This window comes from Ambystoma mexicanum, chromosome 8 (genome assembly GCF_040938575.1).
Source record: "Ambystoma mexicanum isolate Mex_15411 chromosome 8, UKY_AmexF1_1, whole genome shotgun sequence".
NCBI classification, from domain to species: domain Eukaryota; kingdom Metazoa; phylum Chordata; class Amphibia; order Caudata; family Ambystomatidae; genus Ambystoma; species Ambystoma mexicanum.
Genome location: NC_090929.1, coordinates 226,110,389 through 226,138,061, shown reverse-complemented (window position 1 = coordinate 226,138,061; position 27,673 = coordinate 226,110,389). Strand labels below are relative to the sequence as shown.

Below are 27,673 nucleotides of genomic sequence, written 5' to 3'. Positions count from 1 at the left end.
AGTACAAAAAAGGGTAGAGCATCTGAATGGGCTAATAAGACTCCCAGAAAATGTAATATTTAAAGTGCACTGTGTTTAAACATCCTCAAAGTATTATTGTGCACATGTGCTTGTAAAGCAAACAAGGCATTCACTCGGTACACAAATTGATAACTGATACATACAATCTGGGATCTTATTAAGAATGCAAAACACATTGCAGGGCAAAAAATAAGCATGTAGCACTTCTTTACAATTTTACTGAATATTTTGTCATCCAATTCTCGAGGTAAGTACTAGATCAGAAGAATTTTGCATCCAGATGTACAGAAGCACAAAACAATGGATGATATCTTCTTCATCACATACTTGGATGAAATAATTGTTTTCAATTAAAGCGGGACTACATCAGAAAGTCCAAATAAATTGTGCCGATCTTCTGACTTGCAACACAGGCTCTGTTAATCAAACTCATTTAATTTACAGTAAGTGAGACCAGAAAACTGATTCTATCAATTCAAAAAAGAACCAGAGGTTTTTGCATAACACGATTTAAAAGAAAAACCAGTTGCCACGTTTTTTATGCTGCAGTTTATTAACATATAGCAGCTTTGTAATTAGCAACCAGAATTCTCCATTATCCATTCACCTCCAGCTTATTATGGCCACATCAGTAATGAATAGGTCAAGGGAGTGAACTCTTGTCAGTAGCTATAATGTAGACCAACGGGTATGGTGAATGTTACCTACCTGTATCAGTATTTATTCAGCATGTCTCAATTTTACAAATTCATGCAGAGCATAAGTCAGAATCTATTGGTTGCTCCAAGTAGTTCATTTTGGTTTTCTCACGTTTGAAATATAGGCACCACCATGAGCTTGCCAGCAACCAGATAGTTGTATGACTTCCATATATTCTTCTATAGTAATTTCAGCAGATGCCACCATAAGATTGTATTTTTTAGAAATGGTATCCTTAGTCTAGAAGAACATCATGAAAGAGTAAATGTAACAAAAACATCTCTAAAAAGTGGGAGGGAGAGAGAAGATGGATGGGTCACGTGAATAAAAGCAGAGCTGCAAAACTACTGTTTAAAAGTATGCCTTTGCAGCGTGACTACGTTTTAGATGTGTATAATTACCATGCAGAGTTTATACATCTGGGGATGTTGGTTTGCGGTTGAGACCCTACTAGATGAAGTCTTTAAAACTGTCTGTCCCGCCAGTTAAACATTTTTGTGTAGCAATGCAGTAAGGCTCTGAAGACGTAGGAGCTGAAGTCTTGATAGCAGCTTTACAATTGTAATGCAACGATACCTACTATTTTTGTTTTACCAATTCTCAAAAACCAGAGTCTCTTTCCCAGACAAAATATTTTATTTGCTAACTCTTCAAATGCAATGTTTAGAATTAATTTTGCTGGGTTTAAGATATTCTCCTGAATGGAATAATTCTACCACATTCATTGCGGCAGGCGATCTGAACATTCAGTTTGAACCTCTAACAGAATGCATTTATGCAATCAGGCAAGAAGATGAAGACTGGAATATACCCGACGTTACCCGCTTACTAAAGCCCAGAATATGATAATTGTTATTTATTGACGTGGGTTAGAGAGAAAAAAATGGCCGGCTCCCAGGTGATTAACCTGCAATACCTACCTTCAAAAGAGAATCAGCGAGATCTCACTTGGATTGCAAAACAGAGAGCTGGTATTGTGGTTGATTAAGAAATAATTATTAGACCTGAAAGTGATCATGACCCTCTTTGTCTAACAATACAAATACCAGATGTTAACCCCACTCAGAGCAGTGTGCAAACCCATGAATCGGTGAGAGCCACAGAGGAAAAGAATCAAATGGCATAACCTGGGGCAGGAGCTTATTATCCCATAGATCTACTCATGGTTAAGCCAAGTGATGAGTTTTATGCCACTAATCGGATTCAGGGAACTACTAATGTCAGCCTAATCAATACCGATATTGGTGCTTCACTATCCCCTTATGTTACACAAACTGTACTTTCTAAGTTGAAGCGGAATGTGAAGGTGCATAATAGTTGGCTTGATTCTAAATGTAGGGAAATTAAGAATAGGCTGCTTGTTGAACTAAAAAGATCAAATAGCCATGATAATGATTTGATTAAGGCTCTTACAACTGAATAGAAGTCCCTTATTGAACAATAAAACGGCCCAATCCATAGGATATTGGAAAGCACTTACTGAGTATGTAAAAAGGTTCTGGCCCTTAGTGACAACAGTACGACGGACACTAAATCTATATCAGCAGATTTATCGGTCAAAGATAGGCTAGCCAATTTTGAAAGCCTTTATTACAATGCTACTGTTCCAATTAATAGAGATTCAGAGCTAACAGAGCTTTTTATTGAATACATCACTAGTGATGTCTTCGTTTTCAATTTGAATGAGGTCTTAAATGATATTAGTACCCGGCGAGGGCTCAATCAGAATGAAACAAGCCTTCTGATTGCCCTCGCCAGGGCACTACCCGGCCGGGAATCCCTCGGTCGTGATTCCACGGCCATTGTTCCCGGCGGGGGGGCGTGGCATTCCCTCAGCCAATGAGAAGGCTCGAAGCGGGGCTATCCCCGCTCCGAGCCTCCACACGGCTGAGAAGCTGCCTTCGCCCACCGCCGGGGACTCAGGTATGTGGTTTTTTTCCCTCTTTCCTCCCACCTCCCCGCCCTCCACACCCCACCCCACTTACCTTCTGCCTCCTTTATCCACGGCTATTTCCAGCACGTCTGCTCCCTATGGCCGCCATGGAAAGGGAAATCTGACTCAGTTTTCCCTTTCCCGGCGGCCATTTTCTTGGTCTTTTTTTTTCTGTCCAAAAACGCAGCAGCATTTCGGGACAGAAAAAACAGCTTTTAGCACCCCAGGCACGCAGATCTTGCGGGCCAGGGTATTAATAGCAATATGTCCCTCGTGGCGGGGGCTTTACCGAGTCAGGTAATGCACCGGGGCCTTTGTTAAGGCCCTCACTTTGCTCGGGCCTCTAACTATGGGCCCAGGGGCATTACCTAACTCGGTAATGCCTCCGCCAGTCTTGGCATATTGCTTAATTAACTCAAGGATCTCAGGAAAAGCACCCAGTGCGGTCTTGATTCCGGGACAACTGCACAGTTCTGAACAACATATTTGTGGTCTGTTTTTACTTGTTATTTGAATTATATGAATTCAAAATGTTCAGTGCCCGATTCTTGGAAAACTGTAGACATACTAACCTTTTAAAAAATGTGATCCATGTTCCGTGACTTTTTAGTGCCCAATCTCTTTGGTATAAGCGCAAAGATATACAGGAACATACTTTTAGCATGCTTGGAGCTGGCAATATATCCAATCTATTTATATAAAGAAATTGTTGATTTTAGATCTACTTTTGATTGTGTCAATAGACTTAAATTGTGGCAACTTTTAAATAAACGAACAAGATACTTACCCCTGGTAACAGTCTTTCGATTGAATGTTCCTCCTATGTATTCCTTATCTTATAATTATTATACTTGCAGCTTTAGCTGCTTTGGGTTTTCAACAGGGGGCGCTGTATGCAGTCTCTTCGAGTCGATGTACATTGAGGGTCTCAGTTTGACTGTCGACATCAGTATGAATAGCACATGCAGTGCCCTTTGACTTCAGTTCTGTTTTTCCCCCTACTGAAGAGGAATTAGCAGGCGTACCATAGACCGTAGGCGCCAAGAAAGCATAAATTGTAAAGACACTTAAATTCTACGGCAGGTTATGCTGGTAGAGGCAATGTGGAGTATGTGGGAGGAACATCCAATCGAATTACCGTTACAAGTAATAAGGTTACTCACCGTAGTGACCACCTTACTCCTAGTCCATAGTCCCCTTTCCTCTATACTTATGGGACATTCCTTCGTCCTGTGGGACGGGACCAGAGCACTTTGTAAAAAGCATCACTTTTTTCAAAAGCGTGTCCTTCCTCTCTTTTTACGTGGGGTACCGCACTCTGCCGTATCCCCACCCTCCTTAGCTCCGCCCAGCGCATCGCCCATCAGTCCTTTTCTATCGCCTGGTCAGAGACCCTTAAGCAATAATAGAGGAACCTTATTAGAGGGGACGGCGTCGGGCGTATGGAGGAAAGGGGACTTTGGACTATGAGACTTTGGACTAGGAGTAAGGTGGTCACTACGGTGAGTAACCTTATTATACTCCTATGTCCCGTCCCCTTTCCGCCATACTTACGGGAGATTCCCAAGCACTCCTCACTGGAACTACGGTTGGATGGAAACCCCCTACTGAAAAAGTTTTTTAGCACAGCCTGGCCAAACTAAGCATCAGATCTGAAGCTCAGGTCCAAACAGTAGTTTTTACAAAAAGCCGATGGAGGCCCAGGTAGCCGCTTTTGCGATGGTCTCCCAGGGCACATACGTTTGAAAGGCAACAGCAGCTGCCTTGCCCCGTACCAGGTGTGCGTGAATCCCTTTAGGAGGTTGGAGGCCCTGAACAGTGTAAGACTCCATAATACAGGAAGCAACCCATCTGGAGATGGTCGGTTTGGAGGCCTGTTTACCCTGCGGATTATCAATGGTCACCAATAGTTGAGAAGAACTCCTAAATTCAGATGTTCTGTCCAGATAGAACTTAAGAGCTCTTCTAACATCCAGGTAATGCAAAACCCTTTCGGCTTCCGAAACCGGGTTTGGGAAGAAGACTAGCAAGGAGATTGACTGATTTAGATGAAAATCAGAGACCACCTTTGGCAGAAAAGAAAGATTCGTCCTCAGGAGAACCTTATCCTTGTGGAGGGGGGCGTGGCTACGAGAGCCATGTAGGAGGACGCGTTCCAGCGGAGCTCCCGAGATCCTGAACAGATCCGGGCAAATCAGTGCAGTACGACTGCTTATTGAATACCGACGATATGCATGCCAGCGTGTGAAGGTGCTACCGAAGTACTGTGAACTTTTGGAGGTCATAGCAGCTATGACGGCTAAGATCGGAGAAGAAAAGTCGAGAGACGCTGAGAACAAAGGACGACTCAAAATGGCCGACGTAGGCCCGAGACGGGATTGAAAAGAGTTGCGGGAAGACCTAACCTGGTCAGCGTGCAGTGCGCCCGCTCGTCATTCGGCAGACCTGCACATCCTCAGAGCCATGTCCAGTAAGGCAGTGCGACCTAAGGCGAAACAGCCTACGCTGGACGACTTCACCAAAACGTCCCTGGGCCCGGACGCCACCAAGAATAAGGATGCACCGACCGTGGGTAACGCGGCGACTTCGAGCTCTAATCAAGAAATCCTGGCAGCGATTGCGGACCTGAGAGCGGCCTGGGAGTCGAAATTAGAACTGGCTGTCTCTGAATTAAAAACGGCATTGGACCTCAAAGTTGGGGAGGTCCAGGAGGACGTCAATCTACTCAGACAAGACGTTAGGGTTCTGGCGGAGCGTACAGAGTCCCTGGAAAAAGAAGTTGGCCCGAATACGGCGGACTGTGCCACCCACAAGGTAAAACTGCACGCCCTAATCCAAAGGGTGGGCAACTTGGAAAGTAGAGTGGAGGAGGCGGAAGGACGGGCCCGTCGCAACAATATCCGCATTGTGGGCCTACCGGAGGGGACGGAGGGCCGTGACCCTACTGACTTTGTTGAGACCATGTTGCTGCAAGAGATATCCGGAGGGGTCTTATCCCAAGGCTTCGCAGTGGAGAGAGCACACAGAGCCCTAACGAGGAGGCCGCCTCCCGGAAACCCGCCCAGACCCATCATTGCCAAAATTCTTAACTATCGCGATCGGGAAAGAATATTAGAACATTTTCGAAAAGGAGGCACGATCAAGAGAGGAACAGCAAACATCACGGCGTATCCGGATTACACCCTAACTGTGCAGCGGAGCCGCATGAACTTTGGGACTGTGAAACGGAGGCTGAGGGAGGCAGGTTACAAATATATGTTGCTTTACCCTGCAAGACTGAAGGTCATACAGGCGCATAAAACTTTATTTTTCGAGACCCCAGAGGACGCCATGGAGTGGCTCGACGCACAGGGGTGCCCTCAAGAATCGGCGGACCGGCCCCAGAAGGACTCGGAGGAGCTGCGGAAGACGTAAAATGGCATCGCAAGATGGCGCGACTCATGGACCCTGAGACTTGATTATAGTCGGTTCGGAACCTTCGGTATGGAAGGTCAGTTGGCTGTACTGTTTGTCACAAACACTGAGATTATCATTGAACGGGAGCCCCATGGAGCGATACTCTCTCCCCACAATAGCTTAGGTTAGGTGGCCATTAGGGCGACCTCACCCTACTGGGCTCCGTGCACGGATCGGTGTTTGCGGAACCAGATGTGGGGGTGCCTGAGCTCCTTTGTTGAAGCTGGGCAACAGTTGGGGTGTGTGGTGTTGGGGGGAGGGTGGGAGAGAGAGGGGAAAGGGAGTTGGAGTTCGGTTGTGTGTGTGGTTAGTTTGGGAATGAGCTTATTCGCGGAGTGGCTGCAGTGGGACGCCTTCTGTGTCATGAGAACCGCTGGAGGTTCCCGTAAGTGGGGTGGGAAGACACATAGCTGCCATGGGTGACCTCAAGATTGCCACCTGGAACGTCCGAGGCCTCAATAATTACCTGAAAAGAAATAAAGTCATGTTGTATCTTAAACGACAGAAGATCGACATTGCCCTACTACAAGAAACGCACCTGGCCCAACATAAACTAGACCTTGTAAAGAAAAAATGGGGTGGAACAGTGGTGGGCTCCCCGTACTCGGCCTATGCCAGAGGTGTGCTGATCTGGGTGGCTCCGCATGTCCCACTCAGAATTGTACGAGAGGAGGTAGACACGGAGGGTAGGCTGGTAATACTGAGGGTACTGATTGAGAACAGAGGACTGAGTATTATTAATACATATGCCCCCAATCAGAATACTGCTGTATACTTCAGGACTCTATGTACACGCCTGGGCCCGTGCCTGGGGGGGGGACTTTAACTGTGTTCTTGACCCCAAGATAGATAGGTCCGACAGTAAAGTAGACAGGCCCACCCCAGCGGCCAGGGCTCTACGGGTACTATTAGACGACTATGGACTAGAAGATGTCTGGAGATTGAAACACCCCACGGCCTTGCAGTACTCTCATTATTCGGCCCCTCAACAGTTGCACACGAGACTAGATTACTTCTTTGCTACGCCAGAAGTGGCGATAACAACTACACAGGTTGAATACAGAGCGAGGGTCCTGTCGGACCATTCGCCCTTGGTGATGGCCTGGCAATATGGCCGCCCCAGAGGGCGGATTCCAACATGGCGCCTTCGGGCGGAGGCGCTCAGAGACCCGGTCTTTAGAGAAGATATTAGAGAGACGATTACAAGGTATTTTGAGGAGAACACGGGCAGTGTGGATTCGGCTGGTACACTTTGGGAGGCCTTCAAGGTGGTAGTGAGGGGCGACGCTATTTCTAAATCAAAGGGCCTTCAGGGGGGGGTTTTAGCTGAACTAGAGAAAGTGGAGAAAGAATTGGAGCGTGAATGTACCAGAGGGGGAGGGGACACAGACCTAGTACTCAAATTACAACAACGATGCTCAGAGCTTTGGGAGCGGCTTTGTGACCTCAATTACAGGAAATACGTGGAGAGGCAACATGCAGGAGGTGACAAAACTGGCCGCCTACTGGCATGGCTTTATAAGAGGGAAACCCCCAGGGCCCCGGTCATGATGATAGAAAGGGAAGACGGAGAGGAGGCTCACACTCAGGAAGAGGTTAACGCTGCTTTCTTAGACTATTATAAAGCGCTGTATGAGGACAAAGGGGAAGACAATCTGGATAAAATCAGGGACACACTGGAAGATATAGAACTGCCAAGGATTAGTGCAGAGGAGAGGGAGGAGTTAGATGGCCCCATTACGCTAGATGAACTGGAGGAGGTGGTGAAACGGCTGCCTACTTGCAAGACCCCGGGCACTGATGGACTCCCGAGTGAGTTCTACAAAACGTATAGCGCAGAGATACTCCCCCCTATGCTGGAGATGTATAACGAATCATTCGAGGGAGGCCGATTGCCAGACACGCTCAGAGAAGCGCTGATCGTACCACTACCCAAGCCTAACAAGCCGAGACAACACTGTGGATCGTACAGACCGCTGTCGATGTTGAACCAAGACAGTAAGATCCTGACAGCGGTCTTGGCGGACAGGTTGCGCAAGGTCATCGGCAGACTGATACACTCGGATCAGACAGGTTATGTCCCTGGCAGGAATATAACTCATAATCACAGGCGGCTCCACCGAGTGATAGAAGAAGGGAACAGAAGAGATGAGGAAATGGCAGTGATCTCCCTGGATGCAGTTAAGGCATTTGATTCGGTGAGGTGGCCGTGGCTGTTTGCGGTCCTGAGGGAATATGGGTTTGGGCCAGGCTATATCAGATGGGCGAGACTACTGTATAGCCAGCCAACGGCTAGGGTGCGCACGGGATCAGTGATATCCGATAAGTGGCACTTAAGTAGGGGTACTAGGCAGGGATGTCCTTGGTCCCCGATGTTATACATATTGGCCTTGGAACCCTTAGCGGTATATCTTAGACAGCAATATGACCTGGTGGGCATCGAGGTGGGAGGAAAGGGCCATTTGATATCCTTATATGCCGATGACATGCTGCTGTACCTAAAGTATACGGAAGAGAACCTCCAGTATGTTTTGGAGGTCATGCAGAAGTATGCCGAATTGTCCGGCACAGCGGTTAATCCCGGCAAGTCGAGCATGTTCCCCCTAGGGTACTATTCGAGGGTCCCCACGGAACGCTTACCGGTATTGCCCGTGCCTTGGGCAGCCGAGTCCTTCCGATACCTCGGAATAGACATATATCACACTGTGGGAAACGAACATCTGCATAACACCGAGGTTGCTGTGGATAAAATCCGTGCGTCCATGCGATTTTGGGAAAAGCTGCCGCTAGCGATGATAGGGCGAGGGGCGTTGCTTAAAATGGTTGTCTTGCCTAGACTGCTGCATTTCTTCAACAACATACCATACTTAATAGCTAGGAAGTTCTTTACCAAACTCGACAGTATGTGCAGGGACTTCCTATGGCACGGCACTCGCAACCGAGTGGCGCTGTGGAAGCTACAAAACTTCTACGATAAAGGAGGGATTAAATTACCACATTTTGAGGCCTATTACGTAGCGAGCCAATTGCAATATGTTACACAGTGGCTCTCTGATGAGGAATCTCCCGAGTCCAGGTTGGTTGGGACAGATTGCACCCCGTTTTATTTGAAGGAGATCATCTGGGTCTCTAGACAAGACTTAAATTTTCGCCCTGGTATGCTGTTACTTGGGTGGAAAATGTGGCGTAGAGCATGCCGGCTACTGGAAAGCCCGGATCCGTGTTCGCCGCAGGTGCCACTGGTTGCCTTGACTGCGGGGGATGGTCAACTTAGAAAAACAATCAGAATGTACTGGGAATCAGTTGGGTTGGCCACGTTAGGAGATATATGGCAAGATGGGGCCATCAAGGATTTTGCAGACCTAGAAGAAGAAGCTGGGTTACATGGGGGCCAATACGTTACATACCTCAGGTTGGTACGGATTATCCGAAAATCTTGGCCTGAGACGGTGTTAGCGGAGGATCCGGACGCCCTGATTGATACAATATATGACATATCGGAGGGCGGACACGAGATCTCCAGATTGTACGAGGTGGTGATGTCCCGAGTGGGAAAGGACTTGACAGACTTGAGACTAGAATGGGAAATGGAGGTGGGGGTTCAGATGACTGATGGGATATGGGAACAAGCTCTGGGATATCATAAAAAAGTGTCCAGAAATGCTAGATTACAGCAAATCCAACTATATATCACACACAGAGCATATATGACCCCCAAGAGAATAGCTAAGTTTGCGAACTCGGGCAGGCAGGCATGCCCGAAATGTAACGAGGAGGACGCGGACATGACGCATATCTTCTGGTCCTGCCCAGTAATCGAAGTCTTCTGGAGAGAAGTGTCACAGAAGTTGGCTGACAAAGGGGTCCGATAAGTATTGACACAACCTGGGCTTGCCTTCTAGGGGGGTTCCCCAGACCGAAGAACACCAGACATCTGGGGAAACTGAGAGACCTAGCGTATATACTCGCTAAGAGAAGGATAGCCATGAACTGGAAGCAATGCTACAAACCTAGGATAGAGATGTGGTGGAGGGATCTCCAAAAATGGGCGGAAGCCGAAACCATGGTCTGGCAAGAGGCATGCAGTAAATGCGGGGAGGAGGATGTGGGCAACCTAGCAGCCTGGAGGTTATTAGTCACTGGTCTGTTTGGGGTACGAGGAGAACCTACTGCCTCGGAGGAGGAAGTCACCCGGCCACACCAGGTCGATACAGAACTACCCTGTGGATAAGCTCTTGGGGGGGAGGGGGGGAGGGGGGAGTGTAGTGCTGTGTTTTTTTAAGTGTTTATTGTCTTATTGTATATAATGTCACAAGTTTTATACTGTTTTCACTTAAAACAAAATAAAAATATATTTTAAAAAAAAAAAAAACCTTATCCTTGTGGAAAACCAAGAAGAGATGCTCCACCGACAAAGCCTGGAGCTCACTCACACGTCTTGCCGAAGTCACATCAACCAAGAAGGACACTTTCCACGAAAGGTGCTCAAGATCTACCGTAGCCATTGGTTCAAAGGGCTTATGGCACAAGGCTGTAAGGACAACGTTCAGATCCCACGTCGGATGCGGTTTGCGAACAGGAGGGGAAAGACGCATTAGACCCGCGAAGTGCCTTTAAACCACTGGATTTGATAGTGAAAAAGAGCACTGGTCCATGGATAAGTAGGCGGCAACAGACGAAAGATAAGTCCTGCATGAGAGGACATGAATGCCCGACTCTGCTAGGTGAGAGACGAAGGACAGCACTGTGTCGATCGTAGTCACCCTGGGGTCCAATTGTTTGGCTAAGCATCAGTGGCAGAACCAAAGCCATTTGCTCCTGTATTGAGATCTCGTCGAGGGCTTCCTGGCTGCCTGAATAATGCGCATGTTATCAGCAGACAGGTTCAGATGTTCTAAAGATCCTAACTCAGGCACCATGCCGCCAAGCTGAACGATTGTGGGGAGAGGTGCCACAGCTGCCGATCTCTCTAGTGAAGCAGGTCGGGAACCAACGGAAGCCTGATTGGTGCACACACCAACAGATGTTGAAGCTCTGAAAACCAGAACCTGGCCGGCCACCACGGAGCTATGAGCAGAAGAGAACAGTTCACTGTGTTCCTCAGTTTGCAAATTGTCCGCTGAATCAGAGGCAGAGGTGGAAAAGCATAGTCCCTCATATGGTGCCAGGGAATCTCGACAGCATCCTCCAGAGAGGAGGCTCCCAGTCATTTTCTGGAGGCATACAGAGGAAGTTTCCTGTTGGCCGACGTTGCAAAGAGGTCCACTTCTGGAGTGCCCCAACACTGGAAGATTTGTAAGAGGACCTCCACTTTCAATTCCCACTCATAGCTGACAATCGTTCGTCGGCTGAGGGTATCTGCAGTAACATTCAGCTGGCCAGGGATGTGTACTGCCACCAGTCAGATGCCATGATGCACCACCCATTCCCAAATCTGAATGGCAAGATCCACAAGAGGAGGGGAATTGGTACCCCCCCTTCTTGTTGATGTAAAACATGGACACCACATTGTCCGTGCGGACACGGACCACTTGGTCGACAATGACCGGCCTGAACGCTTTGAGCGCCAGGAAGATCGCCAGGAGCTCCAGGTGATTTATATGAAGGAGCTTGTCTTGGGGCGACCAGAGATCGGAAATTTGAAGAAGGTCCAACATTGCACCTCACCCCAGAAGGGAAGAGTCTGTCGTGATTGTCACCAGCAGAGCAGGGTCCTGAAAAGCCCCGCCCACCGATAAATTGCCAAGAGACGACCTCCACAAAAGGTCCGCTCTCATGAGTGCTTGAAACGATATCATTTTGGAGTTCGGATCCACAGCTTGACGCCAAGCACTCCGAAGAACCATCTGCGTCCGCCTCATCTTGAGCCGAGCAAGAGGAAGAGCCAATACACACGAGGCCATTAGGCCCAGAAGCCTCTGGAACCACCAGGCCGACATGCTCCCCGACTGCGCAAAGACCTGACAGGTGGCCACCAGATCCGCCATTCTGTCCCCGGACAGGTATACTCTGCAGTCGATCGTGTTCCAACGAAAACCCTAGAAAATCAGGTCCTCAGAGACCGTTATGGAGGATTTCCGTCAGTTCATCGACAGACCAAGGTGGAACAGGAGCTGGAGGAGAGACTGAAGTTTGCTCGAGGCGTTCAACGGACAAGGACGCGCAGCAGTCAATCGTCCAAATAGGGATACACGCAGATACCCTGAAGCCGAAGATAAGCTGCGATAACCGACATCTTCGTTAAGACACGCAGTGCCGAGCTGAGGCCAAAAGGAAGCACTCGGAACTGGAAGTGCTCCTCCCCCACGGAAAACCATAGGTATCTCCGATGCAGATGCCAGATCAGGATATGACTATACACATCCTGGAGGTCCACTACGTTGAGCCAATCGCCCTTCTGCAGAGAGGACTTTATTTGACAAGGCGTGATCATCTTGAATTTCTCTTGGGGTAGAGAGAGATTGAACTGGGAAAGGTCTAGGATGGTGCTCAGGCGAGCCTGGTTGGGTTTGGGCACCGTAAAGAGCTGGGAATAAAAGCCCTCCCCTCGCTCCCCTAAGGGAATGGGTTCCACCACCCTGAGATCCAGTAACTTCTGAATCTCGGCTCTGAGGGAGGGCGCCCCGACTGCTGGAAGGGAGGATTGATGGTTGGGGTAGGGGGAAGGGGTAAGCGGAAGCCCGCCCGAGCAACTGACAAGAACCACCGGTCCTCGGTGATGGTCTGCCACGCATCCCAATGAGACGCAATGTGTCCTCCCACCGGGGTCTCGTGCGAGCGCAGAGAAACTTTTAGCTGGTTTTTCGGTGGTGGCGCCACCTGAACCTGAAGAGGAGGCTGAGGAACGGGTGAAAAACCAGCTCCGTTGCTGCCGTCGGTGGGAATTTCCTGATGGGGTATCAACCCTGCGGGACTTTCGGTCCAGCAAACTCCTGAAACTAGTGGAAGGCCGAGGCTGCAAGGACGTTCTCTGTGCCCTGAAAGGCGTTTTCACCAGGACCGACAAAGACTTTGGCGGTCTGAGGGCTATCCTTAGTTTTGGTCAGTTCAACGTCCGTTGTGGAATGAAAAAGCTCCTTGCCATCAAAGGGCAGGTCCAAAACCTTATCCTGCACCTTTTTAGAGAACTTGGTGGGGTGCAGCCAAGCCTGACGAGAGGTGTCCACGCCGAGCATGAGGCCCCAGGCCGGGGTGTCGACATGATGCGCCGCAGCCTTCAGCATGTCCTGCGCCAGGACCCTAACATCTGACAATCCCGCTCTGAAATCCTATAGGCTTTTCAGAGGGAATAAATTCCTCAAATTCCGACAGACCTTTCCACATTTTCATATTCGCCCCCGCTAACACCAGTTCTGCGTTCGCTTGACATAACTGTAGAGCTGAATTAGCGTAAATCCTCCTTCCCAAGGAGTCAAGAAGCTTGTCCTCTTTGGCCAGAACCTGTGTAGCCGTTGCGGAAGAAAAAGCAGCAGGTCTGGATTGTAAAGTGGCAGCCGCCACTACCGTGGAGGAGGTGGGCGGGCACGATGCTAAAGCCACCTCTTCTGAAGAATGGAGCCTATAACGCGTGTCAATCTTCTTGTTGACAAACAGTCCAGAGTGTGGTTTTTCCCAAACTTTACGGACCTCGGCTAAAACGTCCTTTCGCACGAACAAACCGGTACGCTCCAAAGGAGACAAGGTGAATGCCCCCGAAAGCACGCCCTCCTGCAGAGCGGGTGCCTCGGGTACTGGAACATCCAACAGACATGTCCAGCACCCGGTCGTGAAAGGCTCTGACAGAGCGGGGCGGTCATCGCGGTCCTGATCCTCTTGTGCGTCGTCCAACAGATCCGGATCAGGCTGAGTTGCATCAGGCACCACTATAGACTTGTCCACTGGGGACAACGGAGGCAAGGGAGGATGAGTCGGGGGGAGGTCTAGCCGGTAAAGGCAGCGCCGGCGGAACCACAGGTGCCGCAGCTGGGACCGTCAGTGCAGGCGGGCATAGCTCCCCAAACTCCTTCATGGGGTCGGAATGCATAAGTCTTTGAAACTTGCAGAAAAAGACGTCCTCCGCCGATGATTTAGGTGCGACTGGATGAGGCCTCTCATGAGCGGAGTCATTCCAGGGAAGCAAGGGAGAGGGTTGCCAAGAGGGCCCTTACCCACTGGTGTCCACATAAATCAAGGGCACTGATGCAGCAGGATGCGAGACATTGTGCGGTAGGGGCAGGGGTCTTCATTTTAGCCTTAATACAAGGCACCTCGGCCGAGCCGGTACTGCGTGGCCTAGAATGTTTTTGAGACATGCTATCAGCCAGAAAAGCATTCAACGGAAGGACCTTGGCACCGCCGGTAACGGAGGAATTCCGGTCCAAGTCCTCTCTGCGTGTGCCCTCAACAGATCTGGTATCACTGCTTGAACGGGAGCGATGAGGAAAACACCTCACCAACAAGACCTTAACAGGCCTCTCAGAACTGTTGGTCACCCTAGCCTCCAAACAAGGAGCCTCTGACCCGAGCCCGGTATCTAAAGCCCCTTCACAACGGGCCTCGAACTTTCGTCAGGTACCAACAGCCTCAACTGAGGCCTCAGGGCATACCCCAGTGATTTTATGGGAAGCTCCACCCAAGGAGACCTCGAAGCAAGCTCCGGTACCTGACGCCACAGTAGAACTGGGCTCACAAATAGCCCTCACAGGAGGGGCCTCGGATAGTAATCCGGTGTCAATAGGCCCCTTATGGAGGCCCTCAGAGAAAACTCTGGTACACTTTTTAGGCCTAGAAGGCACCTCAGGCCAGCCCCGGTAATAGAGCTTTAGATGCTCCTCCCGGACCGGGAAGAAGTCCCCCGGCCGGGGTGCTCTAAAAAGTAAAAAACTCACCGGGCGTTTCTCCTTTTCGTCGATGAAAATACGAAAATGCAATGGGGGAGCATGCTGAAACACCTCCTCCCACCACTCCAAACGACGTTGAAACGCCCGGACCAAAAGGGAGTAGCAGTAAAATCACGAGTCCCACCGGTGGTCTGGACCCAAGCACTCAAAACAAAGCGAATGGGCATCCGCTCTCGCGAAGCGTCGCGGACAAGAAGAAGTAGTAGGAAAATCTAACTGAAACGGCAAAGACGGACTCGCAACCGCTAAGCCGGAGCAGGAGAGGAGGACACTGGAAGGAAAAAATCTTCAGAAGATGCAACTGCGTCCAGTCCCGATCGAGCAGAGTAAAGGACTGATGGGTGATGCGCTGGGCGGAGCTAAGGAGGGCGGAGTTACGTCCGCGTGCGGTACCCCGCGTAAAAAGAGAGGAAGGACACATTCTTGAAAAATGTGAAGCTTTTTACAAATTGCTCCGGTCCCGTCCCACAGGACGGAGGAATGTTCCATAAGTATGGAGGAAAGGGGACGGGACGTAGGAGTAAGGTAAGTAACTTGTTCTTCGAATGGATTCTGTCCTCCCATGTATTCCTCATCTTATGATAGACTCCCAAAGCAGTAACAATTTGGTGGTGCGAGCACATATTATATTTTATCTTAACTGATACCATGGATTGACTGCTTTTTCAAATTGTCCTTCTTGACTGGAAGATGAATACAGGCAGTAATGTTTCAGAAAATGTGAACAGACAACCAAGTGGGCACTGCAGAAATGTCTGAGTGGAACACTTCGCTGAAGAGCAGCAGAGATTGTCATGCTCCTTGTGGAATGTGCTCTCAAGCCTTCCGGCGGGTCTTTGCCCACTAACCTGTAACATTCACCAATAGCCAGGATGATCCATATGGATAGGGTCTGTTTTGTCACAGCTAAACCCAATTTAGGGCCTGCATATCCAATAAATAAATGGTAATTGATGAATTTTAGCCATTCTTGATATATAAAAGCTGAAAGCCCTTTTTGGGACAATTCTATGTAATCTTTCCTCCTCCTTTCCCGGTAGAGAGGTGGGTAGAAAGTTGGCAAAATTATCTTTTGCGACAAGGGGTAGTCGGAGACTACCCTAAAAGGTTTTACTCTGAGAACAACCTTGTCTTTCCAGTAAACCTCCACATACGGTTTTCTATAAAGTGCCTGCAACTCGCTTACCCTGCGAGCTGACGTTCTTGCCGTTAGTAAAACAGTTTTAAAATGTAACACTTTTAATGGACATGAATGCATTGGCTCAAAGGGAATGCATGTTAGAAATGTTAACACCAGGTTAAGATCCCATATAGGGACTTGAAAAGGAACTAGTGGGAATACGTTAGTAAGACCCTTTAGGAACTGATCAATCAGAGGGATTTTAAAATATGAATCCACTTCTGAAGAGTGCTTGAAAATAGACAGCGCCGCCAGGTAACCTTCAATTGTTCCAATCTGGAGCACCAGATTCACCAGATGTAATAAGAAAGAAAGCACCTTAGGTGTATCACAAAGAAAACGGTCCACATTCTTATCCTTGCACCAACTGCTCAACTTGTTCCAACAGCAGTGGTACAAAGATTTTGTTGCTGTTCTTCTGGCCGAAAGCAAGGTCTCCATTATGTCATCCTAGAGGTCCGAATCTTTGTATCTCAATGTCTCAGAAACAATGCGTGAAAGTTGAGTTGCTTGACCTGTGTATGGAGAACCAGACGCTCCTCTCGCGTGGAAGACGTATTGGAGGACAGATGAACATGTCCAAAAGGTCCAAGTACCAGGTCCTCCTTGTCCAATCCGGGGCAATAAGGATAATGGATTTCTCAAACTTTCTCAACCTCCTGATCACGTTAGGAATGACAGGGACTGGAGGAAACGCGTACAGCAGTGGAAACGTGTCCCCCCTAGAGCTCTTCTTGGAGGAATTTACCAGGAGCAAAACAATTCTCACTTCCGGTTGACACTGGTTGCAAACAGATCCACTTGAGGGGTTACCCAAGGGGTGAAGATCTCTTGAAGGACTTCCTGAGCTAGTTTCCACTGTGTTCTCCTCTCCGGCTATGTGAACCTTCGATAGAGAGATTCCTTCTTGAATTGCCCAGAACCAGAGCTGCATTACTTCTCTGCACGGTGGTAGTGACCATACACCACTATTGTTTAGGTAGTACATGGCCACTGTGTTGTCTGTTATTATCATGACATTCTTTCCTCGTACAGAGGGCAGAAAGGACGTCAGCGCTAGTCGGATTGCCCTAAGCTCCAAAAGGTTGATGTGTAGTTTGGACTCCGATGGAGACCAACGACCGCTGATTGTCAGTTTGTTGGCGTGGGCTCTGACATTCTGCCTGAGAATTGGGACCATTGAGTCCTGAGAGCCCATTGGAGGGATCTCATTCTCAGGCGAGCCTCTGCAACCAAGAAAATGCAGGAAGCCATGAGATTGAGCAACCAAAAAAAAAAATAAAATAATAATAAATCGAAGGCTGGAAGACATTGGGTTCTCTGGAATTTTGTGACCATCTGCAGAATGTGTTGAGCCCTCACCTCGGGTGGCGAGGCTTTCCTCAAGGAAGCATCCAGGACTGTTCCAATAAATTGGAGCCTTTGAGATGGTATCATGTGGGACTTCTTGTAATTGAGGGAGAAGCCCAGTCTGTGGGGATAGTGGCAGGTTAAGCCGAGATTAACCTGGGCTTGTTCGGCTGAACGTACCACCATTAACTTGGTGAAAACCCTTGTGGCGGTGGTCAGCCCGAATGAAAAAACGTGAAACTGATAATGAGAACTGCCAACCGCAAACCTCAGGTACTTTCTGTGCTTGTGATGGATAGACACATGAAAGTAAGCATCCTTAAGGTCCAATATACAGGGGGGTGCAGGGGTACCACCCCTTATTCCTCTCTGCCATAGGTACCGGCTCTGTAGCACATTTCCGATCTTTGAAAGAGTTGTTCCTGGTGGATGATCCTGAGGCCTTTGTTGAAAAGGAAAGCAGTAACCTTGGGCTTCGGTTTCCTGTGCCTAATTATCTGAAGTAATGCCATGCCATTCCCTGGATCTGCTGATGCTATCTACATTATCCAAGCCTGATTAGAGGCATTCACACCTTGCCTCCTTACCATCCTTGATGATAGCCAGCAAGCAGTCTCTTTCTTCTCCTCCTGGGATGTGGTCAGCCACCACAGCTACGCAGTCCCACAGGGTAAACGTAAACTTTGACAAGGCAGTTGATTTTAAAGCCATATTACCAGCAGTAAAGATTCTTCTTGCCCAGGCATCCACTCTCTTATCTTCCCTATCGGGAGGGATACAGGGGTATGCAGAGCTAGGTAGATGTAGCAGCTTGAACCACCAAACTTTCTGGTGTTGGGTGCTTCGTTAAGTACTCTGGGTCACTGCTGGATGGCCTATATTTTGCAAAATGGGTATTTACTACAGCCGCCGTCTCTGATGTTTCCCAATTTGTGGAGACCTTTTTGTGTAGGGCAATGTGAAAAACCAAAATTGGATCTCTTTGGGGACCCTGATCCAAAATATCTGTCAGGTCATCCTGCTCAAAAGGTGTAGGCCTGCTTCAACCTAAAAATTCTACCACCTTTCTCATTAGTGGCCTAAATGAGGAGCCAGTGTGGTCTGTAGAATCTGGTATACCAAATTCCAGTTCTCGAGAGGTATCTATATACCACTGGCTGATTGTAGATTATCATACAAGTCTTTTAACCTAGAGTCTACAGAAATCGACTCCTGTGGCACATTTGGGGTGCCATATTGTAAACCAAATGGTGGTGTATTACCATCTGAAGACTCATTGTCTTCACAGATTGAGATTAAAGACTTTAAAAAGTCTTTGTTTGGCAAGGGTTTGAAAACCTTTTCCTGAGTAACTATTGACTACGCCAACTTTGAAGAAATCGTCAACAACTATTTAGAAGGTGGAGTCTGTAGCGAGGCCATCAGCGTTACTGACTTCTTATGTTTTTTTGAAGGAACCCGCGATGGCCTTGATTCCTGGCTTGTTGAAGCCCTCAACGATTTTTCGCTGGATTGCGGTTTTTCTCCGTGTAGTTCCGGTTTAGGGCTTGGATTCGAAGATTTTAATGGTTTCGTCTTTGACTTCCCTTTTCCGTCTTGATGCAGATCGACAGGGGCATGGGCTTTCTGCTTGTCCCTCAAGGGGGGTCGGGCCGCATTCTCAAAGATTGTAAAGATTTCTTTATGGCATGCATCCCATTTAGCAGAGGATTGGACATTTGATTGCCTGGGCCGAGGAATCACTAGAGGTCGAAGGTGGCCTGTGACGCCGTTTCTTGGCATTCTTAGAAGACAAAATGGCACGATCGACTTCTCGATCAAGATCTTTTAGATCTTTTCCGTTGAGGAGAAACTCCTCACTCATCAGTTTTTTTTTGGAACTCTTCGAAGGAGACTTTGAACCTCCCCACCGCCAATTTACCTTTTTTCGGTCATCACCCGACAGGAGTTACTGTCGGAGGTACAGTGACTGGTACCAAGACACCACAAACATATGCTGTGGGGGTCGGTGATCGACATCTTCGATCCACAGTCTTTGCACTTCTTGAAGTCTGTTTTAGGCGATGGAGCCGACAGAGAAGACATTTTCGTTTCCCATATAGTGACGAAGTTCAATGAAGAACTGAAGCACACCGTAATTCTTTGAAGCGTTAGCTTGGAAAAACAGAACAGAAGTAACAGGCGCTGTGTGCGCTATTTATACTAATGATTACGTTCATAGTCCAACGGAGGCCCTTGAGGGACATCGACTCAACGAGACAGCACACAGCGCCCCCTATCGAAAAAATTCGGAAGCAGCTAAAGCTGGAAGGATAATTATTCTAAGATGAGGAATACATGGGAGGACAGTCCAGTCGAATGGGTATTTATAGTTTACTTTTAACTACCCTATAGTCACTTTGTCCTAGGACCTCAGCAAGAGAGATTTGGTCTAATTGGTGAGAACACCAATGCATTTGTCACCATGAGGGGGGTGAGACATGGATGTGTTCTGGCTCTTTTTTTATTTTCTATGTATATCAACAAATTAACTAATTGGCTATTTGCATTCAGAAACTCTGATGCCCCAATTATTCATGCAGAAAAATGTGGCATTATATTATATGCAGACCAAGTGGCTCTTATTTCTAGAACACCCACTACCGTTCCATTGCAATTAAAAGAGAAAAATTGACATTCTTTGGCCACTGTTTGCTATTGTTTATTTTTGAATTAGGACATTTTTAAATGTGCATACCAGGGTGTATGCGCTGGCTGTTAAGAACATCAACGTGCTACGTTTCTTTTTTGTGCTTTGGGGTTCCAGTCACACTCGTTGACCGTTGTGGCTGCCCACATTTTTAGTTTTTAGGTGTTGGGTAGGTGAGGTTGAGCCCAATGCTTAGAAACGCTAGTATTAGGAACCAGCTTCGAGCACTTTAATAGAGAATTTAAAATAGAGATCAATAACACAAACTGTTTCAATGGTATGCCAATAATCAAGAAACTGGAAACCCATATTCACTCAAAATAACAATGTGATTGATCTAGTTTCCACATTTAAATATGTAAGTACTCGCTTATCAAATAACGGATTGTGGAAAGAGCAAACACAGAGTGAATGTGTACTGAGACAAAGGGAAGGAGCAACTGTTAAACTAGTGTACAAGCTTGGAGGGTATGCTACCGTTCCTGCAGTTTTTATTTATGGTCGAATTTATATGAACATACATCAACATGTTTTTATCCTGGTTCTCTTGAATACACGTGTATATATGTTTTGCACTTGCTTGCTTTCTGTCCATAAAGGCGGACTGACATGGTGTAACCAAAAATGTGTTTATTAAGAGCCAGGTTAACAGAATAATTTGGAAGGCCCACATAATTGTACAAAATGTGGTTACGGGTTTGACATTTGTAGGAGGGAGCTCAGCCCAGGGGCGTCTAGGCGCTAGTTACACGCAGAAGAGTACAAAGACAAAGGGAAAACACAGGTAAGGGAAACAAGAGGAGTGTCCAAGGGAAGCTACCAAGGGATTTATACCTGTCTAATGAAACTTGGGATTGTCCCATGCCTGGATTTGATACATCAATGAATTGATCACGGAAATTATCGATATTCATTCCCTTTCTTTCACATTTTATTTATATATCATTGTCTATGTATGACTCCATTTTTCCAAGTCTTATAGAATGCTTTCATTGGTACATTGAAGACCGGCATATGTGCATTATGCGTCTGTATTTGCATTTTATGGGTATTTTCTTTATTTGAAATAAAGTAAGAATATATACTAATTAAAAAGTACTTTTAGTGACAGATATTGTGCATTAGCTTGATTGAGGGATGCATGTGCCTGTGCAAGACCACATTAGGATCGCTGATAGAACATTTTAAAGGGAATTAGGAATCAGTCCACTCATTGTTAGAGCAACACCTAAGAAAAACGTTCCTCTATAATCTTCTATACTTAGAGGTGGTACATGCTGCCAATGCCATCAATTTTACCTTAAGAGGACTGTAGTAAAGTCTGATACGAAACATATAGTCAATATGTGACCAAAACCAATTTGTGGCAGGTTAATGGACATGCAGGTTTGGTTTAATAGCACAAACCAAAATGCTTCCATTCGTTGCTGTGACAGAACAACCAGCTTCCCTACCTCTTTAAGGTGATCCTAAATGTCCATATTCTTTGAGCCCGTTTATATTACTGTGTTTGGAAGCATGTAGCGTCCCTTGATTCTGAGTGAAAAGTCCCAAATGCAGTCTTCAATGGATATGTGGTACCACAGACTATTGTAGTACAGTTGCATACCATATTTGTCTAGGCTACGTTGAAGCAATGATCATTAATTCCATGTTCAATACCATCGCCTTGTGCAGGAGCCTCTAAATCAAATGTATTGATGGACAAATGGAACCAAATCTTCCATGACAGTTTATCTCTGGGGAATTTTGCAACAATTATATATTTGGAGTAATTTTGGCACAGTTTTCTCTTGTTGCATCTAGATCAATATTCGAACATCACATTTGTCGAAAAAAGGGCTTGTAAGTTATTGGTCTATTTTGCAATTGCGCTTTTATTAGTTGAGGAAAGTCTGCTAGATGATTTGTATTCAAAAGCACATATGCTGCCACAAGAGTTAAGGTAACTTGTGTCAATATTTATTTACAAGTAGAATTGTGTGCTAACATGTAAACTTAAAGGGCATGTAACAAATCTGGACAGTTTGTCCCTTCTCCCCAGAGGTGAGCCGCCCCTTTTGAGGCTAGGAAGGTGAGGCCGCTATGCAAGATCCTCCCTAGGGGTCTGGGCAAATGGAACCTCACTGGACTGGGAGTGACTCCCCTCTTGGGGACAAGGACTCCCATTCCAATAAGGAACTCCCAGTCCAAACCATCCTGTCTGCATACATGAGTGTGGAAAAGACTTTGGCACCATCTGGGGCAAGGAGAGGAAAGGAAGAATACATCTGAGGGGGTGCCATTGGCAGTTTGGCTTCTTGGAAATGTCAGAGATGTGAGGAGAAAAGGAACGTGGAGTCAAAGATGATCTCGGGGTTCTTAGACTCGAAGGTGGGGGCAGGAAGAGGACCAAGGGAGGCAGCCAGAGTGACAGGAAAGGAGGTTACAGGTGTGCCAATGAGGAGAATCTCAGTCTTGCTGGCGTTAAGGAAGAGATCATTGGAGGCACACCACTCCTGGATAGCAGACAGGCAGTCGGAGATGAGAGATGGAGAGGAGGTGGTGGATGGACCCTGAAGACGAGCTGAGTGTCATCCACATAGCATTGAAAGTTGGAGCAGAGCGCGGCAATGCGGTGGACAAGGGGTGCCAGGTATTGATTGAACAGCCAGGGAGAGAGGTTAGACCTCTGGGGAACACCACAGGCAGGCAGTGAGAAAGAGGAAAGGAAGGACCCAAGTTGGACCTGGGAGGGTCGATCAGAGAGGGAAGAGGTCAGCCTGGCTAGGGCCTGATCGGTTATACCCAGGTTGTCAGAGAGACGGTTGAGCTGGATGGCATGGTTGACCATATCAAAGGCAGAAGAGAGATTGAGTAGGATGAGGACAGAAGGGATGTTGGAGTCGAGGTTGGAGAGCAGGGCTTCACGGATGTTCAGGAGAACAGTTTCCGTGCTTCTGGCAGCTCTGAAGTGATGGTGACAACCAGCAGAATTGGTGTGAAGATTAAGCTGGGAGATGGCCAGCTTTTCCAGTAGTTTGCCCAGGAAAGGAGTGATGGAGATCGGGCGATAGTTAGCTCGGCAGGAGGGTTCCTCTGTAGGTTTCTTGAGAACAGGGTGCACAAGAGTGCTTCAGAGGGGAAGGCTCCAGAGGCGAAGAAGTGATAGCAGAAGTCCGGCAGGATCGGACTTGTCTAGAAACCTTGTCGGGGGAGAAAGGAGGAAAGGAAGAGAAAGTGGGAAGGGCCAGAGGTAGAGCAGAGGGAAGGTGGTGCGGGGGGTAGTTCTTGGTCATTGGTTAATGCAGAATACTGTGATGCATCTGATGGCATCATTACTTTCCCGGGGGTGGCATCTCCTCATGTGGCATGGGGACCAGCAGCCGCTACCTGATCCTGACCCTGAAGGTGGCTATATACGAGGGAGGATCACATGAGGGAGGATCAACCTTTGGGAGGGGAACATATCTCATCAGATGAGACATGGTATCCCCCTTTCCGGGAAGTCCCCTCCATTCCTCATGCCTTAATGGCCTATTGTGATTACCCCCTTCACCAACCTGCAAGACTTGCTGATGGCATCTTTCAAAATCCTGTAATCAAAAGAAAGACGAAGACAGACGAGAAAGAGGATCCTTCAACTTCTTATAATCAAAAGAAGTTATTTTCAAACCAATGTACATCAAGCCTTGGAAAATACTGGTACGAAGAAGAGTATAGGAGATAAAAAGGATCACTAAGCATGGAGGCCAATGCTGCGCTCTAGTCGCTGGAAATAAGCATGCATTGTTGGGACATTTTAAACCCCAACAGCTGAATAAAGGGAGAGAGAAGCCGACAGGAGCAGGTGGCTCCCGTCAGGTGGAGAGAAGGCCTGAGAGGTGCTCTGCTGCAAGCGAGCCCAGATGGAGAACGGGAAGCCAGACAAGTGCTGCCCGACTGGAACCGATGTTCCCTGTATACTGGAGAACCAGAGGCCAGGCAACGTGAGGCCAGAGAAAGCACGAGGCTGTCAGAGGACAACAACCTGACAATCAGCAAAGCAGGAGCGAGGCGCTCAAACTGTACGTCGGAGAGCAGTAGCCGAGCAATGCAAAGGATGCTGAAGCAGCCCCAGCAAACTAGTGAGCCCAATGGAAGGAGGTGGGATGCCGGGGCGCTTAAAGGTGGATACTGCGTAGCCTTTGAAACCATAAAGGAGTGGATTGAGAGAGTGTGAAACGTTTCACAAGTGGAAAGTAAACATGAGCTAACCAACATAAGGTTGTGGACCCAACACGTGGGCTGTGCGAGTATGGGACCCGCACCTAAAGTGAACTGCATAAGAAAGTCCTGGCAGGAAAGAATACCAGGCAAAGTCAGAGCGGTAAAGACTACATATAGTGAAAGAACAATTCCAAGGAAGATTCATGCCCATTGGATGTGAGTAAAGGAAAAATCCTAAGGAAGACCCATGCCCTTAGGATTTTTGATCTGCACTGAATGTGAAAAAGAACCTGGCAGTAGAGTATTCCAGATGTCTTGTGAGCCTGGAACCCGCACTTAAGTTGTGTTGTTTTGAAAGCAGAATCCCAAAGAAGATCCATCCCTTCAGGATTTGAGCAATACTGAATGTCATAAAAAACCTGGGGAATGGAGTAATTTCTGCTGGAGTGAATTGTGACGCCAAGAAGAGGAAGTTATCCTTTTGTGCCAGTTGTTTCTTTGAATGTTTGTTTTGCTGTGAAAAACCCGGGGAAGGGAGTTAGTCCCTACAGCTGTGTACATTATCTACATTGGTTGGAGTTATACCTTTTTGTTGAACTTGAACATTTTGTGCACCTTTAAGATCAAAGACATATCCTTCCCCCTTTCGAGTTAGTTTCTAGAATACGGGGGCTAGGATAGGATTTCAGACACAGGACAGTTTTGCTTTGAACATATTGACACAGAACAAACCCTTAGTTTTGGTTGAGGTAGGGAACTACCTCCTAGAATAGGGACAGTGAGGCTTTTCCCAACCCTTTTTGATATTTAAATAAAGTTTTATAGCAACCACTATGAAGTTCTGTGTCCATGCCCAATTCTGGGTTCCTCACAATACCCAAGAGCTACTTTTAGCTACCGCTTATCCAAACTTAATTTTGATCCCTGGACATCATCCAATAACTCATTACCTTTGTCATTTTCAGACACAGGCCTCTGGTAAAGAGGAGATGTGCCCTTACATGTTGTAATGTGTCCTGTGGGTTCAAACACGAAATTCTTCACTGTATCTCTATGTGCAATTAAGAACTGTGTCCCTTATATGGTTATTACTTTGGACTTCTTCACATTTCAAATAAACCCAAATTATGAAGAAACTTCACTGTGAGTGTCTGCCAGATAACTCTTTGCCAGATCACCTTTTATCAAACATTCAACCATCCATGGGTACACATGCACTGTGTTTCTTGCTAGATGTGCTTTCACTACATTTTGTTAACATCTGTGCTGATGTTATTCTAAATGACAAAACTGTAAGAGATAGTGCATTGCACACACCTGAAACCACAGGCATGAGGACATATCTAGACGACACTTAAAACAATGAACAAAAAGGTATATTTTGCACCCATGTGGAAGTTACATTTGCAGCATGTTCTGCACAATCTCCTCACTCCAGAAAAGTTACTCATGGTTATTGAGCAATGCCTGAAACCTCGAATCTGCTTTTATTGCCTATGCATCAAATCTTTACTTCAATCTATGTGAAAGTATTTATCCTGGCGATCTACAGAGACAAGGTAAACTCCAACTTGCATCAATAAAACTGCGTCATTTTGAATTTCTCGCTCTTTACCCAATTGTGTAGTGGTCGGTCCGAAATCTAGAATGCGTCTCTGTGTAATGGCTACTTTGGGAATAACAAGTACATTGAAAAGATACTTCCATCCTAATTTGGGCATTGGTCACCTTTTCAAGTCTCCCTTTGCAAACAGTGCCTTGACCTCTTCTAATAGGAGTGGTAGATGCTCAGATTGAATCCTGATGTTCCGTGGAGGCATCTAATTCGATGGTTGAGAAAGCCAGGCAAGACCTGTTTTAACTAGAATCTAGCACCAACCTTTCAGAGGCCATCTCTTCCATTATTCTGGAAATGTTCTTTCTTCCTCCTAATGTGGTGCTAACGGAGCTAGGGATGACACAAAATCAATGGTTTCATTCCCAGCTGTCCTGCCCAGGAACTGAATGGCAATTGTTTGTTGCCTGGATAGAGAAAAGGCTTGCAAGGTAGTTGTATATATTTGGGAGGTTTGACAAGACTGACTCCTATCACTAGCAATGCACTTTCTGTGAAAAGTTCAGGTTGGTTAATGCTGCAATAGACTTGGAGATTGTTATTGACTTTTTTTACCTTAAGTGTTTTATGTACCAATTTTCAAAGTAAAGTTCTACCATCAAAAGGCATAATATCAATAATGAGCGCCTGTACCCCTGGATAAAAAAAACACATTGCCTTTAGGCAAGAATGCCCCTTATTGATAACTTGCATTTGCCCATTATTCCAGCTGCATCCATGATGATTTTAAATATGGGGGTTTGCTAAAGTCTTGCCTCGTTACGCTGTGGTTTGTGTTTTTATTTCTGGATTTACTTGGTAATTTTGTGGGCTCCTCCTTTTCATACTGCCTACACAGACGCGGCTTGAGGAGAAGCTACATTCGAAAATGTTAATATTATGAACAGCAAACTTAACACATTTTAGTACCATCATTGTGTGATTTGCTGTCCTTGTCTGTTGGTTAGTGCACCCAAATTGGAAGTTGGGGCTATATATATTTCACTAACCATGGTGACTGTGATATACTCTTGGACAGCTTGACCCCTTACAATGATGGCATCCTAAGGAGCATATTTGTATGTTTAGCAATCCTTTTGTTTGCTGACATTCAAGAAGTTGGGGTCAGCATAGTTCTGAGCTGTTTGGCAATCTGAGCCATAATGGGGATCCAATGGGTTTGTGTCTGAGGAGCGTAGAGTGTTTCTTCCAAGATACTAGTATCTTCGTCCTCGTCTTGTAATCTCATAATAGAGATGCAGGTAGGAATGTTACCAAAATGTTTGTCGATTAAAGAACTGGTTATGCATTTTCTTCTGGGAAATACATTACTTAATCTTCCCTGTTGTAGTCTTAGGACAGGCTGCAGGCGAGTCTATGGAGTTGTTGTAGAATGCTGTGAGGTCAGCATGGAGTGTCGGCAGGTGTCACTGTGTTTGTATTCTAAAAGTGGCAGTTACATCTGGAGGCTAGCTGGTGTGGATGTGCCAGTGTTGTGTCCAAGGAATCTGACAGTATGCCACTTACCTGCTGAGCCACAATGGACAATAAACATAACTGTAAATAAGAGTTGTACATTATCGGAGTGGCTTCTTGCTACAATGACCAGGCTTTTGTCTCCATATATTTATTTCAATTATATATTGCTTATTGAAAATGTTGCATCTTGTGACTAAAAGATGGA

General features: G+C 46.9%; 1 protein-coding gene across 5 annotated transcripts in view; it reads right to left on the bottom strand.

Annotated features, from left to right (window-relative positions):
* STRBP (spermatid perinuclear RNA binding protein) overlaps nucleotides 1–27,673 on the bottom strand; it is a 1,497,608-nt gene that overhangs the window by 1,161,063 nt on the left and 308,872 nt on the right. The gene's annotated exons all lie outside the window — the stretch shown is intronic.